Source organism: Lissotriton vulgaris, chromosome 4_1 (genome assembly GCF_964263255.1).
Source record: "Lissotriton vulgaris chromosome 4_1, aLisVul1.2, whole genome shotgun sequence".
Lineage (NCBI taxonomy): Eukaryota > Metazoa > Chordata > Amphibia > Caudata > Salamandridae > Lissotriton > Lissotriton vulgaris.
In genome coordinates this window covers 1658453506-1658467074 of record NC_141691.1, presented here as the reverse complement: position 1 = coordinate 1658467074, position 13569 = coordinate 1658453506, and positions in this window count along the sequence as shown.

Here is a 13569-nt window from a genome sequence, read left to right as displayed (position 1 = left end):
CTGGAGCTGAGCGGGCCCCTCTTGGTTTTGCTCTTGGGGATCAGTACTGAGGGCGTCTCTCTTCGGGACGATCGGGGGAGGAGGTGCTGGCCATTCAGGTTCTTCGGGACTGGGGATGGCGCGGGCGGCCATGGACCGGGTCGTTACGCAGGCCCAGTCCGGGAGGCCCAACATCCCCAGGTGCTCTCTTCTCTCAACGGTTGCCCAGGGGGAACTTTCGAGGTCGTTTCCCAGGAGGCAGTCCACCGGGGCATCATCGCGGACAGTCACCTTCAGCATACCGGCCACTCCTCGCCATTCGAAGGAGACGCAGGCCATCCGACACAGGCTCTCTGAATTGTCAGCTGATCGGACGGGGCAAAGAACGTTTGGCAAGATCTGTTCCGGGGTTACCAGATGACAGCGGACTGCCGTCACACTGGCCCCAGTGTCACGCAGGGCTTCGGCCTTGCGCCCATTGATGTTCACCCACTGGCTGTATTTTCTCGTGTTGGCGGGTAGGGGAGCCCGCGGGATCATGTCTCATTCCCCTAGGCAAACCAGGGACATGGCGGCGGGTTCCCACTCGGGCTGTTCCTGTTCGTACTCTTCATAATCTTCGGGTGCTTGCTCCTCTCCCAGGGCGGCGGCAGCGACCTGGCGGGGTATGGGACTCTGGTTCTTCGGGAATTTAGGGTCGTTGGCATAGTGGCCGGTCCGCTGGCACCGGTGGCAAGTAACGTTGGCTCGGAACCCTGGACGCATCGGGGGTTTCCCCTACCGGCCGGGGGCGGGGTGTTGCTGGCGGGAGCTGCCGGGACGGCGTCTCTGCCCCGACCCTGGCCTCCTCCTCCTCGGGGCGATGGGGACCTTGGTTGGTTCTGTTTGGCTCACTTGGCCCACTTCGGGCAACTCGAGTGCTTTCCCATCGGTCAGCTTCGGCGGCGAGCTGCCGAGGTTCAGTCAGTTTACTGTCGAGGAGGTGCTGCCTGAGCTCGACGAAGCAATTGTTGGAGAGGTGTTCCCACACAATGAGGTTAAAGAGTTGCTCGTAGGTGGTTACATGGCTGCCCTTGATCCACCCCTCGAAGGCTCGGCTGAAATAGTTCACGTACTCCACCCAAGTTTTACCCGGGATCCGCTTGCAGTCGCGGAACCGCTGGCGGTACATCTCGGGCGTGAGTCCGTATCGAGTGAGGAGGGCGGCCTTCATGTGGTCATAGGATGTCATCTGATGGTCCGGGAGCTGCAGCAGGGCGTCGCGCCCTTCATTGACGAACCTCCCCCATAGCCCGGCTCCCCAGTCACTTCGATCAATCCGGTGGGAGGTCATGGCGATCTCGTAGGCCTTGAACCACTGCTGGATATCGTCGTTCCGATAATATTCTCTGACGACATCCTTGGGGATGTGGACTTTTGGTTCGGCAATGCCCGGGGTGTTCGGGCGCTCGGGCACCCCGAGATCTTTATTCTGTTTCCGCATCTCTATCTCTGCTAGCTTGCGCTCATGTTCGTATGCCAGTCTTTTCTCTTCGAGTTCCCTCTGCCTTTGTTTCTCTTCCCGCTCCTCTCGGAGCCGCAAGTGTTCTAATGTTATCTTTTGTTCCGCCAATTTCAGCTCTCCGTCCAACCGGAGCCGTGCCAACTCTAATTCATGGAGTCTGCTTTTCTCTCGTTCTTGGATCTCCTCCAGGGAGAGACCCGCTCTCCTTCCTTCTGTCGGAGTGGTGTTTGTTTCTGGCGCCTCGAGGTTTTGGTTTTGGTGTACGGCCGTACCCGTTTCTGCCCAAGATTCTAGGGCGTGTTTGAAGTCCTCTTTCGTGCTCAGCCCGGTGGTAGCAATGCCTAGTTCTATGCAAAATTGCTTTAGCTCTCGATGGTTGTACTCTTCTAGTTTCTCCATCTGGAATTTCTCTGTGGATCCGCTCTCTTTTGTTGTCATTGTGGTTGAGTCGTGGGGTGAGTTACTCTCTGTACGATTACGCGTTGGTTCGGATCGCGCCGCTGGCCACCAATGTTAGACGGGGACCTGGAGGGTCGGCCGAGGACAAGGGGAGAGGCCTTCGGAGAGGTTCGTCTCCAGCGATCGTACAGACAAGTAACTTCCCCCCCACAGATGGACACCACACAAGGATGAGGTCAACACTCTTTATATACAATTCTTGAAGCAAGGATATCAGCGATACAGTGAGATCGGGACACGAGGGTCCTCTCAATTCTAGTCTCTGGAAGGGAAAGGGGTAGCGGGACAGTCTTGGTACCAGTCTGGTACTGAGGTGGTACGATGGATAGCCCACAATCCTCGAGCTCGGAGTTCTGGAAGGTCGGGCCGCGGCAGCGCCAGCAGGCTCGGATGATACGTCTCACTTGAGAAGGGCCGCGGCAGCGCCAGCCGGCAAGGGCGATGGTTCACACAAGGATGGGCCGCGGCAGCGCCAGCAGGTCCCGACGAAGATGTAGGTTGCAGAGGGCCGCTGCAGCGCCAGCAGGTCCCGACGAGGATGTAGGTTGCAGAGGGCCGCGGCAGCGCCAGCAGGTCCCGACGAGGATGTAGGTTGCAGAGGACCGCGGCAGCGCCAGCAGGTCCCGACGAGGATGTAGGTTGCAGAAAGCCGCGGCAGCGCCAGCAGACAGGACGACGATTCACAAGGCAGGGCTGTGGCAGCGCCAGCAGTCCGTCAAGGATGAGTTCTTCAAGGTGTCTCTCGACTCCAGAACACAACTGCCTTCCTGCTCTGGAGCTGCCCCAGTTATAGGTCTGGCCTCCTTTGATGTCCGGACCCTCGCTCTTGGAGGTCGGGAGGTCCGGGATGAGGGAGTCCAGACACCCAGCAGGGGGGTGGAGCCAGCGCCCGGGGAGGCTGGGGGCGATCGGCACCTGGCGGGGGAGAGCCATCGACACTCCTCTCTCCCATTGACCTGCCAAGTGGTCCGTTCACCTCCTGGGTGGATGGTGGTGCCTCGATGTCGGGGCCTGGCCAGGCCCAGGGTTGGGGTCGAGCTGAGGCCACGCGGCCTCGTGGTGCAGTGTCCAAGATGGCGGCTGGGCCGGGGCAATGCTGCTGATGGTGGCCCGGGCCGGCCGATGTTGTGGTGTTCGGGGGCAGGCGTCCCGTTGGGGACGGGTTGCGGGTTGCTTCTGTGGGTTGCCGGGGTGGTTCTTCTGGTGACACCGGGAGAGCCGGTGCTCGGACCCTATCATGTGGGGAGGGAGCGGGCCTTTCACGAGGCCTGTCCAACAAAGCTGCTGGTTGGTCTTGTGGGAAACGGCCATTGAAAGCGATCATTCCCACCTCTGCGAACATCAAGGCGCACTGTTGGCCGATTTTATCCTTTTTTCGATGGTTAGTGACGAGGCTTGGGATTGATCCGCCTTTCCATTTGTTTTGGGTCCTGGTTAGAGTGTAATCCTTTTGTAGCAAGAACATATTCAAATCTCCTGACACAACTATCCCGGCCTGCGGGAAGATGGATTGCATGGATTTGATGAGGGCTTTTAGGGTCAGGATTTTCTTCACTTTGTTCTTGGAGTCTGGATGTATATAGATGTTGAAAATGATCATTGGCGAGAGGTCTTGAGCCCTCTGTATGCCTTTGCCGGGGTCTTGCGTCAGATCAATTTTGATACACTGTATCCATTGTTGGCCTGTGTCGATATTAACAAATGTCCAAGCGATGCTGGTAGTCAGGTAGATTGATAGGCCTCCGGCTGCCCTACCCGATAGGCCACTTTTGGTTGCTAATAGTTGGGTTTCATTGAAGCCATCTATTTGCTGCGAAGCCATTAGCCAGGTTTCTTGTAGTAAAAGGATGTCGAAATTTTTTAGAAATGACATTAGTTCAGCTTCGTTTGTTTTGCCCCCCAGGCCATTAATGTTCCAAGAACAGGCTTTTAAAGTCGGTTTTCATGCCTCTTTCCTCCCTGCCACCGATGAGTTTTGTGTTGGGGGTAGAATTTTCCGACATTTATTAGGTCCCCCTGTCTGGCCGTAGTGGATGATTCGTAGATTGGCCCATTCCTTCTTATTGGTGGCCATACCGCCAATGGCACCCCGGAGAATTCCGCCTTCTGGTTTAGATCTTTTTTCCACAAGGGCGGCTAGTGGGCCAGGGTATCTTTCCGGCGGCACTGATTTTAATTCAGTTCCCCAGTTGGCGAACTCTTCTCTGTATCGCCACACTTCATTGGCAATTTTGGGGTCCAGCCATGTTACCACTGTTATTTTTTTCCATTTGTATTGGGGATTATTTTGAATTCAATACTGTGTATATGAGTTGTATCCACATGTTTTAGCCTCTCAAACGAGGTGGTGAGTTTTAGGATTGCACTACGATTTAAGATGTCATGGTTCCCCCTTGAACTGTAATGCGGTATTAGTTTGTGCTTTGTTAAGCCCACCGAATGGGTAGTTTCTGACCTCTCATTCCGGTTTGAGGAGCGGAATTGGTTGTTTCGCGTGGGTAGTCTGTCTGGGCTGCTCTGATTTAGGCCAAACGGCTGCGTTACCCTCTCGATGTCACAGACCGCCTGCTGTGATGTTGGGTCCACTGGGACTTGAGTATGGGGTCTCGGTTGGTGATGCTCTGTCGCAAATTGGTTCTCTTTGGGACCCAAAACCGTTTTCGAGAAATAGTGTGAGATAGTTTTCTGTTCTGTACGATGTTTTGGCGCAGGAGAGCCAATTGCATTGTTAGTTGAGGTTGTTTTGCAATTGGAATGCTTAAATTCTCGATGGCAACTATTGATGTTGCATCCGGGGGCTGGGTCACTAAAGGGCGTGAAAGCCCACGGTCCATTTGTTCTTCCTGGTCCGCCTTAGGTGACTCTTCATGGTTTGCGAATAGAGTGCTTTGGTTCTTATCAGCGACTGTGGATGAAACTTCGGGGGGCTGAGTCGCTTGCGAACATTTCGAACCCCGGTCTACTTGCTCTTCCTGGTCCGCCCAGTCTATATGGTGTGGACGTTGCAATGTCTTGCCTGTGATAGTGCTGGGTATTGGGAACCTTCTAGCATCTTTTTTTCCTTGATGCTTATTTTGTCTTGATTTCCTCAATCTCTTATGCTTGCACTTTGTCAATGGATTGATTTGGTTTGTTTGCCTGTAGTATGTTGTTTCCGGTTCTTCTCTCCTCAGATTTTCAGGCTCTGCCGTACTTCTGTGGGGATGGATGCCTTTTATGAGAGTTGGTGCTGCAACCTTGCTACGACACACTTTCATCGCAATAGCGCACACACTATCAAGAGACTGCATCTACCATGATGCTCCTGGGGCACACCTGCTGGTGGGTGAGTCGGAGTGCGAAACCCCCCCTCAAAGTTGATTGGCTCCCTCGAGCTAGAGCTGACGAGCTCGGATCTCGCACCCGCGCCTGAGAGGTACATATCTGAGAACACTTGGCAGCCTGCACAGCTAACCCCCGAAAAACCTACACTCTGCTGACGAGGAACAACAATTCCGAAACACCGGTGTCCAGAGTTGGTGCTGCAACCTTGCTACGACACACTTTCATCGCAATAGCGCACACGCTATCAAGAGACTGCATCTACCATGATGCTCCTGGGGCACACCTGCTGGTGGGTGAGTCGGAGTGCGAAACCCCCCCCTCAAAGTTGATTGGCTCCCTCGAGCTAGAGCTGACGAGCTCGGATCTCGCACCCGCGCCTGAGAGGTACATACCTGAGAACACTTGGCAGCCTGCACAGCTAACCCCCGAAAAACCTACACTCTGCTGACGAGGAACAACAATTCCGAAACACCGGTGTCCAGAGTTGGTGCTGCAACCTTGCTACGACACACTTTCATCGCAATAGCGCACACGCTATCAAGAGACTGCATCTACCATGATGCTCCTGGGGCACACCTGCTGGTGGGTGAGTCGGAGTGCGAAACCCCCCCCTCAAAGTTGATTGGCTCCCTCGAGCTAGAGCTGACGAGCTCGGATCTCGCACCCGCGCCTGAGAGGTACATACCTGAGAACACTTGGCAGCCTGCACAGCTAACCCCCGAAAAACCTACACTCTGCTGACGAGGAACAACAATTCCGAAACACCGGTGTCCAGAGTTGGTGCTGCAACCTTGCTACGACACACTTTCATCGCAATAGCGCACACGCTATCAAGAGACTGCATCTACCATGATGCTCCTGGGGCACACCTGCTGGTGGGTGAGTCGGAGTGCGAAACCCCCCCCCCCCTCAAAGTTGATTGGCTCCCTCGAGCTAGAGCTGACGAGCTCGGATCTCGCACCCGCGCCTGAGAGGTACATACCTGAGAACACTTGGCAGCCTGCACAGCTAACCCCCGAAAAACCTACACTCTGCTGACGAGGAACAACAATTCCGAAACACCGGTGTCCAGAGTTGGTGCTGCAACCTTGCTACGACACACTTTCATCGCAATAGCGCACGCGCTATCAAGAGACTGCATCTACCATGATGCTCCTGGGGCACACCTGCTGGTGGGTGAGTCGGAGTGCGAAACCCCCCCCTCAAAGTTGATTGGCTCCCTCGAGCTAGAGCTGACGAGCTCGGATCTCGCACCCGCGCCTGAGAGGTACATACCTGAGAACACTTGGCAGCCTGCACAGCTAACCCCCGAAAAACCTACACTCTGCTGACGAGGAACAACAATTCCGAAACACCGGTGTCCAGAGTTGGTGCTGCAACCTTGCTACAACACACTTTCATCGCAATAGCGCACACGCTATCAAGAGACTGCATCTACCATGATGCTCCTGGGGCACACCTGCTGGTGGGTGAGTCGGAGTGCGAAACCCCCCCCTCAAAGATGGATGCCTTTTACTTGGGGTGACCCGGAAACATCTTTGCCCATGCCGGGTGAGTTCGGAGTACCTTTTTGATGCTCACTTGATGCTTCGATGGTTAATTCCTCGGTGACCGTGGAGCAAAGTGATGAGCAGCCTTCTGTTTTGTCCACCCTTATATCCTCGCTATCTGATGGGGTGCTAGAGGTTGAGGTTAGCGTGCTTTTTGGGGAGGCTCCGGTCCCAAAAGATTCAGAGGCATAATGAGCGTTATTTGGTTTATTTTGAACCTCTTCCAGAATGTCAGTTAGAATTGCTGGTAAAGCTTTAAGGTGGTTCATTGTTTCATAGCACTGACATTCATGGTACATTGTGTGCGGGTCTTTCTGTACCCGTTCGATGAGAGAGTTCAGCTCAAGAATCTTTTTGTCTATGCCCGCAATGTGCGTGGATAAAATTTGCAAGATGTCTATCTGCGCATCCAACTTTTCAGAATGTTGAAGTAGGGCTGTTGAGATGGTTTCCATCATGTTGATGAACGGCGGCCACAATGGTGCATACACTGGTAGGCTATTATCTACTGAATGATTTTGGTCTTTGGGGCTACTCCGGGATTTATCCCTTGGTTTGCGCCTTGCTGAGCCCAAGGCTCGGATTTCTCGAAAGTCTGGTAGGTCTCGTTGGTCTCCGCTCTGCCCCATATCGGGGGTTTGTGTGTGATTTGCCATTTTGATCCTTAGCTCGGAGCCCTTAAGGGGAGTTGTGGTGCTTGTTGTAGAAAGGTTGTAGTGGAGCGGGAATAGCCCTGACAGGCGGTTTGTTGTTGTCCTGCTGGTCGTCTGGCCGGTATTTGCGGAACGAGCATTGGTCGAGTTGTGTGTCTCCTGCGATTCTACACAAACGCCAGGGGTAGTTGTGTTATTTTGGTTTACTTGAACCTCTATGCCTGGCGAACCATCTTTTGACTGTGTTCGATCGTTTAAAATCGTTTAAAATCGTCCTGTCAAATGGAGGTTGGACCTTGATGACGGTATCGATAATGACCTTGTCAGGAGTGTCTGGCGAACCATCTTTTGACAGTGTTTGATCGTCTAAATTCATCCTGTCAGGAGGGGCTGGTCCTTAATGGTGGTTTCAGTGATATCCGGTGTGTCTGATGGGCCCTTATTGTCCTTTCTCAGAGCTAAGCGCAAATCAACCCCGTGGTCGTCTTGGTCCTTTGGGCTGAAGTATGAGCCTAGACTGAGGGAACGCCGCGTCTCTAGGCCAGTAGTCACCGTTAATATATCTTTTGAGCCCTCGGTATGCTCGTTACTTGGCGCAACGTTAGGATAGAGGTCACCATCTCCCTCCCTTGTGTTTATTTGGACATTCACCTTCAATTGATTCGTCCTTTTGATCGGTTTCTTTCCTGAATAGTCCCAGGGGTAATATACATTTTCATGGGAGTTGTTACTCAGTGTATTATTTTGAAGCTGCAAGGCTTTTGTTAATGAGGTCACCGATTGGGATCTTCTTTTGATGTTGGTTGTGGTCGTTAAATTTGGTACATGCAGTGCTGACGGCGCTAAAGGGGCGGTTGAGATTAGAAAATCTGTGATCTTGGCATTCCTGAGGGCTGAGGTCTTCATTGGTATTTTAACAGTAAAGACGCTGGCCGTGATATCTTTTACCTCTTTCACCTCTAACTTGTCCGCTGTTAGGTCCTGGCACATCAAAGAAGCAATGGCAATGCATGGGCATGCTTACAGCCCACAGACTGAAAACACCGCTACCTGCATACAGCGCAAGCACTGCCAGGCTCAACCTAAAAATAAGTATAACTATTAGAAATAAAACCCCAGACTTTTAGATTACTTCTGGACTAAGAAGACCCTGCCAAGAAGGAGAGCTGAAGAGCTGCCAGGAAGGGTACTGCTCCTATGCTGTGTGTTGCTTTGTTGGGTTGGCCTGCAGTTGCTGCTTCTGTCTGTGGGCAGTGGAAAGGACTGGACTTTTGCCTTGCTGTGGTATCCTGCTGAAGAAGATTCTCCAAGAGCTTGAAGTAGAGCTTGCCTCCTGTTCAGAAGTCTCTGGGACACAAAGACTTCACCTGCAGCATCTTAAGTTCTGATCTGCCTTGCAGTGCCAAATTTGGTTCTGGGCCCTTGGAGGTTGTTCCTGCTGCAATGAGCTACAAAAAACTGAAAAAACCTGCAAAATCAACGCTTTGCTCTTCTTGCGACTGAATTTTCCGACAAAGCACCACTGTCCAGTTGAAGAAACTGATGCAGCGCCTATTATCGGCCCGAAGAACCGCCGCACACCAACTTCGACAAACCGGGCTCTGAAGTCCGAGACCCCCGCACTGACTCCGATGCAGGCTAAGCTGTGCACCTAAAATAAACTACACATCCTGGGACCCCAGCTGAAGAAATTGACACAACGCCTGTTTGCCACATCAACATCCAGCATGTCCCTGATTTTCACATATTGTGCCTGTGCACCAGGCATCACTGACGCATCACCCACAGACTAGCACCATCTTGGAATCAACGCATCACTTCCCCTTACCTTCTGGATTTGACGCATCACTTCTTCTGCATGCAACAGAAATGTTGTATCGCCTCCCCAAGGACTCAGAAACTGAAGTATTGCTGTGTTTTCCAACGCTTACCTCCTCTGCGGCTGTTTTGTCCTGTGGATTTTGAAGCATTATAGGTACTTTGTGTAAAAATCATGCATCCATAGATTTCTATGGACCGAATTGCTTGTAACATTTTAAAAGACATATTTTGAGTTTTTTATGTTGGATTTTTGCCGTTTTTGTCTTGTTTGGATTACATAAAGATACTTTATTTTTCTTAACAGGTGTATTGTTTTCACTGTGTTACTATGTGTGTTTTGTATAAATGCTTTATACTTTGCTTCCGAGATAAGCCTGTCTGCTCACGCAAAGCTACCAAGGGGGTGAACAGGGGTTATCTAGGTGTGACCTTATTGTAACTAGAAGGAAGGGTCCCTACATACCTCTGTCAACTAGAGATCCCCATTTCTTACAGGGCAATTTTACTATTATAAGCTGTCCGAAATGTCTATCAATACCAATAGACTTCAAATGACGTCATAAGAGGCATTAGAAACTAGAATTTGAATAAAAGTGCCTTTCGCCTCAATAATTACGACTGTAAAACATGGATTTTATTTTGATATCTTCTAAGACAGGGGCTAAACAACTCCCAAGTTTCTCTGTTTTTCCTAGGTTTAGGGATGGCTCTATTGGCACTATACAAGCCAGGCCCAGACAGCAGAATTATATGCTTTGTGCTTGGTGGTTGGCGAGGAATGCAGTTGTCATGCATGGCTTGTGGAGCTGAGCTATTGTGAGATTAACATGACATGTCCTCGTATAATTGGTGCAGCATGACGAGGGAGTTTCTGTCCTCGGAGGCGGTTATTACTGGATCAGTCACTGCTCGGCTGCGCTAGTTTGCGTGAAAACTACTCCAACTAAAACATAAAATCAAAGTATTATAATTTTTTGCCTAAAATGTCTTCACATACGTTTTAATGTATCCTGCCAGACACAGAGATTTATAAATCAAAAGATTCTGCAATGTTTGTGGAATTGAAAGCCATCCGGCCATGAGTGCACCTTAATTTCCAAGTTTTATCGATAACCCTTCTCAGCGAGAAACTTGTAGTGTTCCCGTTCTCTGCATTGCACAGTTGGCACAAGGGTTGTAGGTTTCTTAATAATAATAATAATAATAATAACACCTTTTGTAGAGCGCCTGGTTACACTAGGCAACAGTGTGTCCCCGCGCTTTAAAACAAATTACTAGAACAGAACCCAAGAGAAAAGGCCGCTGAAGGAAAGGGCGAAAAGATCTCAGAGTTTAGGAAAAAGGTAGGTTTTCAATTTTCCCCTGAAGTTTCCTTCAGATGGCTCCATCCGGAGCTCAATGGGGAGGTCATTCCACTGTTTGCTGTTTCCACGTGTCTTGTGCTATCCTGTCTAGGTTCTCTTACTGGGCACAAGGTATTAAATGCATAGTGTTGCTGGCGATGCCATGTGCTGGATTTCCAAACTCTTGGTTAACACACTGCGCTCCCGTGAGTGTGAGGAATTGGAAAGGGAAGTGTAAAGAGCGAATGCCTGTATGTTTTGGTCTGTGTGCGCCTAGGTTTGTAATTATTCGATGTCTCCTTGCCTTTATATGAAGGCTCTTTGTGTGCATGGTGTGTTGTGTGTCTGTGATGAAAATGTACTGTTCAAAAGCAAAACATTACACATACCACTGGACGTGTTTGGCTTTAAGATTATTAGTTGTGGGATGTAGTGCTGTTAGCATTCTAGCTGTCGCACGCACGCATCCCCTCATCCGCAGGCCAGGCGTGGCCTGCGGGGAATCAATAAATGGAAGGCGTGTGCTCGGACACGTGACTTCCGACTAGCATTGGGTGTGAGGCTGACTGGTGTACGCTGCGCGCCTCCACCCCTGCGCTAGCGATCAGCAAAGGCCTGGTCCCCAAAACCTTACACCATTACACTGGCGACGAGCGGAGGGGGCCTAACCCTCGCCCGTGCACCAGCACCCAACGGAGCGGTCCGCTCCTCTTCCGCAGCGCCGACCGCGCATATCCTGGCTCCTACCAGTGTGCCTGCTGCTGCCGGAGCACTTCTCCCTGCCACTGCCCTGCCTGCCTGCTGGGACGCGACCCCCCCCCCCCCCCCCCCCCCCCCTGGCTGCCCTCCGGTGAGGGTGCGGGCCGTCTGCTGGTTCCTGCGGTGCCCCGGTTTGGAGTTTTGCGACGCCTTGCCGAACCTCACGCATCTCGCGTGGTCCGCGGCACCGGCGCCCTGCCAAACCTCACGCATTTCGCGTGGGAAGCAGGAAAACGCCCTACAAACCCTCACGCATCTCGCGTGCACCGCGTTTTTGGTTTGCTGTGTCCCGGGGGAGTGTGCCGACGCCTGGAGGGACAACTGCCAACACCCTGGAAACCTGGAAACTAGTCTGGAGCAGTCCTGACCATCCCGAGGCTGGCCAGACACGGCGCACGTGGCGCAGGAGGAAGCCGCGACACGGGGAGAGCGGATAGTGCGGATCTTTGCACAGGTACACGTGCTGCTGCGAATTCCTGAGGGGACTGACTAGACCAGAAGCTATCACCGCCCTAGTTGGGAGTTGGCGCCATGGGGGATGGAGATGCGGCAGCACCTGTCATTAATATCCCCTTCCAGCACGCCGCAGGCGGGGTCCTGCCGCCATTCAGCGAAGCAATCGACCCGTCCACGGCCTCACCCCGCTGGAAGATTTGGCAAGAAAGACTAGAGAACTACTTTGTAGTCACACGAGAGACGGATGACGCAGTAAAAAGATCCTTACTACTCCACTATGCAGGGGATGAGATCTTCAGACTTTTCAAACACCTCCCTAACACGGGTGCGGCGGCCAGCTATGCTGCCGCGGTTACCCCTCTCAACTGACATTTTGATCCCCAATAAACGTGGACTTCGAGGTATTCAGGTTGGGACAGGCACGTCAACGAGACGGAGAGACTATGGATCAATTCCACACGCGCGTCAGGGAGCTGGCCAGCTCCACCGACGAGGATCAGCCCAGAGCCATAAGGAGGCAGCTGATCCAGGGATGCCGGGACAAGACATTGAGAGGTCAGATTCTCCGTAAGCCCGGAATCTCTTTGGAAGACATCCTTATCTTGGCCAGATCCCACGAGCTCTCGGACGTCAGAGCGACGGCCATGGAACAGGCCCTGCATAAAACCCCGATTAAGGCGGAAAACATCAAGATAGAACGCGCGGACGCCGTGCGGCCTCGGACACGTGGTCAGGCACAGAAAGGATATCAAAAGAAGTCACCTCAGGCCCGATGTGGATACTGTGGCCATGAACCATACGCGGCCAAGGACTGCCCGGCCCAGGGACAGACCTGTGGGAACTGTGGGATCCCAAACCACTTCGCATCAGTCTGCCGCAGGAAGAACCAGATGAGAAACCCTAAGAAATCATGGACACCCACTAAAGCAGTCCGCCAATTGTCACTAGCTGATCCGGCCCCCGGAGAAGTCAGAGAAGCACCTGCCCACGGTCTATGATGATGATTCGGACTCGGAAGACGAAGAGGCGTTCGTCGTCTCCTTCGCCCGGTAACTCAAGCAGCGGAGAAGACCACAGCCAACCTGCGTGGTACAAATGGGACAAAGCGAAGTGAAGGCGATCATTGATACGGGGGCCACTGTCAATGTGATGGGACTACAACAGTTCAACAAGCTGCGTCCCCGCCCCGAGGTCTTACCATCTAAAACGAGAATCTTCGCCTATGGCTCGGATACACTCCTGCCTCTCAAGGGGAAGATCGTGATACCCATCCGAGCAGATGAGGAGGAAGTAACGGCAACAATCCACATCATCAACCGGGAGGCCGACACCTTACTGAGTAGCCATACGGCGGAGGATCTAAAATTGAAAGCCTTCGCCAACCGGATCCGAGCCCACCAAGTGGACGAGTTGCTGGAGCGTTTCCCTGAACTATTCAAGGGACTAGGGTGCATCAAGTGTGACCCCATCAAACTCCACATTGACAAATCGATCTCCCCCACAGCCCTGCGCTACCGCCGGATACCTTTCCACCTCCGACCCCTGGTGGAGAAAGAACTTGAGAAACTGGAGAATCTTGGGGTTATTGAAAAGGTGACGGGGCCTACCCCATGAGTTTCACCCATGGTCATCGTCGAAAAGCCTAAACAGCCGGGCGAAATCCAGTTGTGCATTGATATGCGACTACCGAACACAGCCATCCGGAGAGAGAGACACCTGAC